Here is a 9771-nt window from a genome sequence, read left to right as displayed (position 1 = left end):
GTCCCAGTCCGCTCTGGGACATCCATACGGTAACACATTGTCTATCCATACGGTAACACATTGTCTTAGACGTGTGCCACTCCTAAAGGCCGCTACTAATTACAACATATATGGATAAAACGTCTGTCGCCTTGAGCTGTGTTCCTCTAAGATCTTTTTCTATGGACAAAAATAAAATCTGATAAAGACAAATGGTGTATTAGTCTGACTGGGAAAGGTGAATAAAGATGTCGAATGTATCCATAACACCCCGTACGTAAACCAGTGGTTTGTTTGGGGAGGCTGTTTCAGTATTTTATAGGTGAGAGAAATTGACAGCCTGACGAAAAGTAATAAGAAGATGCAATTTACAGTTATCATTCATCGCACATTCATAACAATCTTCGGGGCATTATGTTTCCAAAGCCCTCTCTTTTAAAATCCACACATATTAAATATTTGACACTTCTACAACAGACATATTGCACTTTTTTATTTCTGATTAGATATCTCAGACATAGTTACATATATAACCCGGTAAACATGATCATACATGCTATGCTGTGAGGGTATTGTGATATCTGTCGGTAACCATGGATATGTGTACGACAGAGAAGACACGAAAGGACATATCACCTTTACTCTTACAGATTGTCGGTGAGTGCTAAACAATCTTTATCGGTATCTGCAATTAATATGATCCCGTGCATTTCATTATCTGAACAGATGAAAGTATAATGATTGATTCGATACAAAAAGGAGAGGGGCTTTTTCAAAGGGGGCATTAGGTAGAAGAATGTTGTTTAGAAAGAGAGTAAATATGGTCGCCAGTTACGATCATGGATTATCAATTATCAATGTCTACCTGCAGGAATTTTAAGGAATGGAGTTGACTGGAGTGGAATGGAGAAGACCGTTGGAGGAGAAATGACCATCGACATTGTATGTGTAAATTGCAAGACCGGTGTTGGACGAAAAATTAAAGCTTGAAGAAAAATTGAGTTATGAATAATTTTAAGAATATTGTTACATAACAGAAATTAAATTGGTCCATTCCTTATTGTTTGGTAGTACAAAGCTGATCTCTAAAAGGTTATATCTTTGATAACTAGATCTACACGATTTCCTATATTTGATAGGGAAACAGAATGGAATACGGCACATGTGGGTCGTGATGTAACTGTTCAATCAAAATGCTATCGCTGTATTGTTGACGATTTATCATTGTCGGACGATGGTATGGTGTAATGACCAGGCACAGTGGATAGAATTTCTTACTGAAACACCCCACACACAATTACAATGCATTAGGTTAACTGGTTGCAGCTAATCATGTATTGCGATTCAAAGCTTCAAATGGAAATTCTAGTCGTAAATCGGGTTTTCATAATTGTCTATTATTATGACATATTGCCTTTGCACTCAATCGATATGTGTATAGAAAGAACGCCTTTAATTAGGTTTCACACTCCGACCTAACAACATGAATGTAAACTACTAATCGAAATAACGAACATTGTTAGTATCGAATTATATAGTACCACAAAGCATAATAATCTCTAGCCATGCGTACTATACATGTAGCTATATTTACGCTAATTAATTCATAAGTTTAAAATATAGAAAAAAGAAGTATGATCGAGATACCGTTGAATTTATAAATGAATATTTAAACCCTGCTTGTAACATGCATTTCAATAGATTTATCAGCCCATAAAAATGACGTCGCAGTTAGCAACATCGCTTTTGACTGGCTGTTACAGCGGCGTTATGATTTATAAGAGAAGAGAGTTCATCAATTAAACTAGATTTCCAAAGGGATAGTTTACAGTAGATTACATTATATGGATAAACTAGCATATATAATTTATGTTATTGAGCTTTTACATTTACATGTCCGGTGTTTACTCTCTTTTTGGCCTTACCAATATTAAACGTTAGTCTGGCGCGTAGGAATACATCGTTGACAGAGAGTGAGGTTGGGGCCCGAATCAACACACACGCTTTATTCTAATCGTTATGTTTTGTGAATATGTTTTTGATAAACGATGATGCAAATAAAAACTATATATGTGAATTGAAGTTGTAAATGTTTTCAATATTTCAAGGAAACGACATATTAAAAAGATGTTGATTTTGTGGAACTATATTATGTTTACTTCCTATACGTGGCAACTTTTCCCGCCAAATGGGATTTCGCTGTTTTGCTATTCTATCAGTTGTCAGCGGTGCCGTCAGTGCGTATAACGTCAAATTAATGGCGATTATTGATTTCTGGTCAAGAAACGTATAGGCCTATACAAAAATAGATAAATAAACTGCCAAAAAATAAATATTATAAATAACGTACGTCATTTAAAATACAAATGTATCAGAAAAAGTTGTAGATTACACACCAGTAAATAACAACAACCAAGAGAAAAAAATCCTTAATGCATTTTTCTTATATACCCATTACCTAAATCATTGTACATTTTCAGTTATAGATCAATTAAATCGCAGGTGAGGTATAGCTGTTCCATATTCTCTTCGCAATTATGCATTCTGTTAAAAAATATACACTGCTCAAAATTTTACAATTTACGCCTTCTCATGTCTTCAATATATTCTCAAGTTAACTACACCTGCTGACATCTGGTGTCAGTTCATTAGTGAGGCTGTCCGCAAGCACTTTCCCCATTCGCATGTTCAGGACAAAGTTATCACAAAAGATCGCGAACATTCGAAAAAAAATCAGCTGATAACCATGATGGCGGATTGTTATTTCTACAGCAATTATTTCGTTCTTTCACTGATAATTGACCGTCTACAGAATATTTGATTCCGGCCGCTTACATTGTGTTTTTCATTGGTAAAGCAACTTATCTTTTTTAGAAATTAATCATATTTTTAAACGTTATCAGACATGAATTAAGTATCATTTACCTTCGTCAGTTATGTGACGAAAGCATGCACATAAGCGAAATTATTGTATTACTTTTTTTCTCCATTACGTAATCTTAATGCAATGTATTTATGTGGAAATGCGTCACGGTTACAGGAGATGGAGGTGAGTTGTTTATTGCGTCTGACATTGTGTATCCGATAAGGATCTATCGTAATTGTACAGCGTCTGATACAGAAGAACGAGAACTAGAAGTTACAATTAGTCAATCAGGCTTGAGCAAGATGTTTCCACTCATTGGTACATGAATTTGGAAACCCAAAAGACAGCATGTCATTCCTAAGTGCAAATGCAAGTTAGGGGCGTCATAGGAATATCAAACACTCAGGCGTAGGCGGCTTGCGACTATAACGGTTGTGTTTTTTACAGGAGGATTTGTCAGCCCCAGATGCTTGATGTGGTGTCATTGAGCTTGTTGTCTATGCCTAGTGTGAAAGTACGGTACTGCCGACTCTCATGGGCTCTGGAACATTTACTTTAAATTGACTTACTTCAAATCAATTAAACAAGATTTTGCAATAAGCATAAAATACAACAGGTAGTACATTTGTAGAAGTACCATCAACCGTCAGGATTACTTATATAACAAACTGTATATGAAGTTATACGTACATCAATATTTTATATTTCTTTGTAAGAGAGAGATTGAGTATATATATATATTTATCAATTACGGGCATTTGACGATGTATATGAAATGTATATGAACCTGATAGAATGATATCGACCGATGACGAAGTTGTCATAGTGCTTGAGGTCGATATTACTCTATCAGGTTTATATACATTCAACAAAGTACTGATAAATAATTATATTATATCTGGAATAATATCATTTTTTCCAGAAATTAGAGCACGGGGATCAATTACCCGATCGGACGTGAAACGGTATGGGGGCCAACTGTCCGACCACAGGGGTTTTCGGAGGGAAAACCCTGGGTCCTCCCACATTAAGACCCCTCGCGCGCTTCCATCCGTGTCAACAAGAATTATTGAGATGAGAAGTTAATTCAACTTGTTTCGCAAATGTCGTAAAATAAACTAAGTTTGCATTAGCTGCTGAAAAGCGGGTCGAGACCATAATATGACGATTCGTGGCTAATGTCAACCATGAGAACTTAGTCTTGTGAGCTATTCAGTGAGACCAGTGGGGAATAGCAGTCATTCCCTTCAGGTGTAACTGTCGGTGGCGGTAGTGGTAGAATTGGACAGTTTCCCTGATCCGCTGTAATGTTTTTTTTTACTTGTCTAATTATTATATATTTTCAGTGAGTTTTCAGATTTGTGACAAGTTCAGACGTGTGTCTGCTTAGAAACTGCATCACATCTAGAAGGTGAACAGTGGTAGGCCCTAATGAATAGTTGGTATACTCTTGAGAGATATCTCCAGCAGTGGATATTTTACTTCATCGTCGTCTCTTAAGGGTTATGTCACAGCAATGGCGTAATATATGCCGTCTCTCTGACCATTTCTCGGCTTCTAGAACAAGGCACAGTACTCCGGGTTAAGATGCTTTGTGTACGCCCGACCACACTTCTGACGGGGCACCTACTACTTTCTGAAAAAGACAATAAAAATACATTACAATGTACTCAGACATAAGGTATCCTACATTAGAGTCATATTTCTTGCTCACGGACAAAAATGACAGCATGGTACTATTTTTTATGACACATACAAACTCATTATACCTGTGATTAACTGACGAGTGGGATTTTAATCCATACCATTAATCTCTATTGATCATGTACAACATACCTTCGACCACTTTAAGGAACTCGGAACTGGTTCCCAGGTCCGTTTTTCTTAAACGGAACTGGGAACTGGTTCCGAGTTCCGTTTTACTTAAACGGAACTCGGAACTCGGAACTAGGAACCAACTTCAGGCTCCCGTGTCTTATAAGGTACTGACGGATCTAAATCTGAAATGGGTGGGTGGCAGTCAACAGCAACACCTTCCCTTACTGACAGGAGATGTCGTTGAATGCCTTGTCGATACACAATAAACGTCGAATTGTTTTAACCAATCTGTATCCCAAATTTCTAATGTAAATTTAGTGAATGTCCTGTCTAGAAATTCCTGTAATATGCTTCGAATCTAGGTCAATATCTTTGGCCAGCAAATAATAATTTCACCGGCGAACTCTTTCATGTCCGCCTTCGACATTTCCAACATCCGTAGCTTAGAATTCGCAGACATTGTTATTGACAGAAGATAGCGATTCGCAAAACGAACCAGAGTGCCAAACATCCGGATCTATTTTTAGAAACAATATTTCCGCGTGCACGACAAAAATAGAAATGGCGAGCACGTGATACTATTCAAACTAATCGATATAAAGGAAAATCTGAAAAAATAAGTAATATAGAGAGGAAATTGAGTGATTCCGGTTTAATATAATAAAAGTATCACTCGTATGACAGAACACAAATATCGGTATACTATAACATACGAGTGAAATGTACACACATGGTATATACATGTACAATTGAAAACCATTGCATTTTCTATGCATTTCCTTTTTAATGACAAAGAAAGGGGCAGTTTTATACTTGTATTTCCGTTATAAGTTATAGTTGTGTTATTGCGTTTCAAAGTCAAATTTCGCGCTGTCAATGAGACATGTTCTTGTGACGTCACGACTACACTCCGACGGCTCCAAAAAGAATCATAGTTCGTTGAAATAAATACAAAATTATCAATTTTGATTTTCGTTTTTCAACAATATATTCTACCGTGAGGTTATTCCTCTCTTTCAACGTAACTACAATGAACATAAGTTGTTGTGGGTTACATTGATCAATTGGGTATGGTAATCCAGTTTTATTGACGTTAAACATATACTTAATATAGTGACGTCAAACAAAACGACGTCACGAAAATTGTTTTTCATATCATTCAGCAAATAAAATTATATGACAATTATGATTGGACAGCTTTATGTTTAGTTTGGTAAGGCGATATAGTGCCAATGTCAACCAAATGGAAATATATTATGTTACTTATGCATCTGTTTTACTGATATAACCATGTGTCGTTTAAAATCTGTTCTCACATTTTTTTTTAAATCTGGTAGCAGCAACCGATGTTCATACCACACAGGTACGATGGTATTACCGCATTAACCGATTGTTATGGACATCTCAGGACTGTGTGTCTATAAAGTATTAACAAGCAGTCTATAACAATAGAAATGTAAATATGTCTGGTGTTAACTACCGGACTTAAGTCGTTTGTATCTGACTACGTACCAATTCGTCATGTTGATGACTTCTTGCGGTGTTGTTAACACTCAAGACGTCCGCAATGTACATGGATTTGCACTTGCTCTGTTAATCGTCACTGTGGCCTTATCATAAATCAACTCGGTGTTGGTGGATACTTTACGACACTACAAGCGACGTCATAGCTTCATTACCATTTCCATAAATAGGTACACTGTTGTTTACTTGTTGTTTATACCAACTCGCAAGTACCAACGGTATTGTAGATATCATTTTAGTGCCTACATGGCCTGATATTCAGTGAATTCGCCCATTTAACTTTATATAACTTTTGTAATATACCCTGAAGTGATTTCCGTTGGCTTTTCCAGTGACGTCATTATAGGGACAATGACGTTACGTCATGAATTGAAAATGGCTCAACCAAATGGCTTCCTCTATTTTATTTAGGGGATAGTACGTTGTTTTGTGTGGCTATACTGGCGATTAAAACATGAAATTTGGTTTGAACTCGAGACCGGTAGGTCGAGAGTTTAAACCAAATTTCATGTTTTACTCGCCAGTATAGCCACGAAAAACAACGTACTATCCCCATTCTAACACGTTTACTGTTAAAGATATTTAGAAACATTGTTTTTCATCGCTACAAGTACGCTGTTAAGTACTCTGTGACCTCCGCTAGTGAACTGTTATACTGTAGCGGACTGACCAATCAGAAAGAAGCTTTCAAAGTCGGTCAATTGGCCACGCCCCTACTGGCGAGACTTCGATCTATATGTTGACGAAGCGGCGTGTTTGGATTGGTTTGAAAGTCCTGTTACCGAAGATTAACGACATATTTGGATTTACTTTGCAGTATGCATAGCAATATGTACGTTTTGACAAATCAGTGTTGATGTGTTTCTATGTATAGGCCCTACCGTTATGTGAAATTGGTGCACTTGTTCCATTGCATTTCGGATTTTACTTAGATGCTACACACGGACGGAATGAACGTTTCAATCTATAAATGACGGTAAGAACAGTATTTACTATTCTTGTTTAATATATTCAACTAACTCATCCTTTTCGATTTCTTCACTTTTATTCCAATCCCAGAAGTCATCAATCATAAATGTATCATAAATGTTGCGGAGGCGAACTTGATGCTATATGGTTTTGACTAGAAACGGGGCGTGGCTGAACACGATTAATCATGGTTCTATCCCAGATTAATGATTAATGATTTTAGCCGAAGCCATATAGTTCAAGGTTCCTTTATACAGTGTGTGTAATTATTCTATTTCATATAAACGCATGAAATTCAAAGTACATTTGTATAACACATTCAATAACCAAATTATGATTACTTCGATACACTTTAACCTCTATATCAATAGATGAACACAGAGCTTGATGCGCGAGATTTGAATCTGCTGTTCCCAGTGCATACGATCTTAATTTCTAGCTGATTCCATTGATACCACTGTAACGTGGGACAATCGAGGTTATTCTCCAGTTAAAAGATAACTCAATAAGGGATATGTTTAACAATAGTAGCTTTATATATAAAACGCAACACAAAAAGCAAAATACATACAAATGTACACATTACACTTTCACATCTAGCATGTACATTTGAATGTCTCTGCACACGTCATCCTAGATGGCGTTCCGGAATCGACTAAATATGGAGACAAGTTACATATCATGTAGTAGAGACCATGTAGTGACAGTCTGTCCGATTGACCCCAGTATAAGTAGAGAGGGAAACCACAGACAAACTACCACGTGTCTGTCTGGACAGCCTCTGGATTGCTGGTGACTTCCAAGTTTGAGATATATGGCTACAATTATCAACATACGATATGATCGAAACATGTCGATACTTTCCCTCTCGGTCCACACAATCTTCGCATTCTCTTCAATATGCGTTACATTTTAATGAAGTCCAGTATGGTAGGTCTCGTCCCATGTCATTACCGAGTTGGCTCTGTTCATCTTGTCCCACATGTCTCCAGTCCGCATTGTTGCTGTTGAAACATCAACATACATGTACTTGCTACACACAATCACACATTAACACATAAGCATATACATGATGTACTATATGATATTACACCTTATTTCAAAGTATGCATTTCCAATAATTCCCTAAAATGAATCGTCAATACCGCAATTAGCACTCGGATAGTAAATACTGATGCAGGGAAATGTAATACTGGCACCTTGTGTCCGAAAAAGTGCAGACCAATGTGTTTACCAAAATTATACAGACACTAACCGTACGCTCCTTATGGGCTTCCATACCATGAAATTTAACTAGCGCTGAAGTTTTATCAAGTTAAATAAAATATACAAATTACCTAAATACCTTCCAAATAACTAATTTACATATTGGACATGTTTATATTTGGAAGTGCGATTAGAAAAATGTTCATAAACTATTTAAAAACAATTCTTGGAACGATATTGTACCGCAAGTTGTCTAATGCATGGAAAACAATGTAATGTTAAATAACCCCTTCTATACAACATAGACTATGATTACCACAAAATGGATACCTACAAACATACCACAAAATGGATACCTACAAACTTACCACAAAGTGAATACATACAAACTTACCACAAAATTGATACCTACAGACTTACTACAAAATTGATACCTACTAACTTACCACAAAATGAATACCTACAAACTTACCACAAAATTAATACCTACAAACTTAACACAAAATGGATACCTACAAACTTACCACAAAATGAATACCTACAAACTTACGACAAAATGGATACCTACAGACTTACCACAGACTACAATGTGTCAAAACACCTATTCCGTCGACACGGCCTGACAGAGCATCGGCATTGCTCCTGATCGTGCGCGCTCATTTACCTTCTACAGATCACCACTTCGCAATACAGGTACAAAAATAAAGTAATACCACGACACCATGAATACACGCGCTTGTGACAGCAACCTCTTTTGATTATTGGGTAAGTAGCCAAGTAAACCAACAAAGTATATAAGTACTTATGATCTTGCTGCACTGTACTCGGAGCCAGAGTACCGTGAATATATTATTGACACGCTCGGACGGTCTCGTGTGCCTTGCAAGGACACCTTCTGCATCATCAACGTCGGAAGGTTTTGTAAGGTGAACATAGATTTAGTTGCACGTTCAGATTTATCAGCCGGGGGGAGGGGGGGGGGATATTTATATGCTTTAGATAGTATTAAATAAAAACAATGTTTAACTTTTAATATGCTTACTTAGATAGTGAGGCTTTGATATTGTGTATAGAATCAGTTCATATTCTAATGTTATAGGCACGTTCTGAAGGTCTAACCTTGTCTTGTTTAGAACAATCGTATTAATCAGCCTGATGATAATTCCATTGGTGATATAACTACGACAAAGGCGCTTTTGGATCAGTATCAGGTTGTTCAATAAAGTATCTAACGTCGTCGTCGTCGTCGTCGTCGTCGTCGTCGTCGTCTATTCTGGAAGCACGTGAACACATTGATGAAGACTCTCCAGTGTGTTATAACAAGGCTCTAGGCTGATTAAGTACTTGGTTTTAACCCTTTACTTTCCAGTTTTACGCCCGTGGTACATTTGTCTGAACACATTACTTAG

At 36.9% G+C, this 9771-nt stretch overlaps 1 long non-coding RNA gene across 1 annotated transcript; it reads right to left on the bottom strand.

Annotated features, from left to right (window-relative positions):
• Positions 1-7676: 7676 nt before the first annotated feature.
• LOC117335356 lies at positions 7677-9027 on the bottom strand. Its single transcript, XR_004534332.1, has 2 exons — positions 8939-9027; positions 7677-8160 (listed from the first exon to the last, which is right to left on the bottom strand). It is a non-coding gene; the product is annotated as an uncharacterized LOC117335356 (long non-coding RNA).
• Positions 9028-9771: the final 744 nt, after the last annotated feature.

This window comes from Pecten maximus, chromosome 10, assembly GCF_902652985.1.
Source record: "Pecten maximus chromosome 10, xPecMax1.1, whole genome shotgun sequence".
Taxonomy (NCBI): Eukaryota; Metazoa; Mollusca; class Bivalvia; order Pectinida; family Pectinidae; genus Pecten; species Pecten maximus.
The sequence above is the reverse complement of the archived record's forward strand: the minus strand, read 5'-3'. Positions and strand labels throughout refer to the sequence as shown.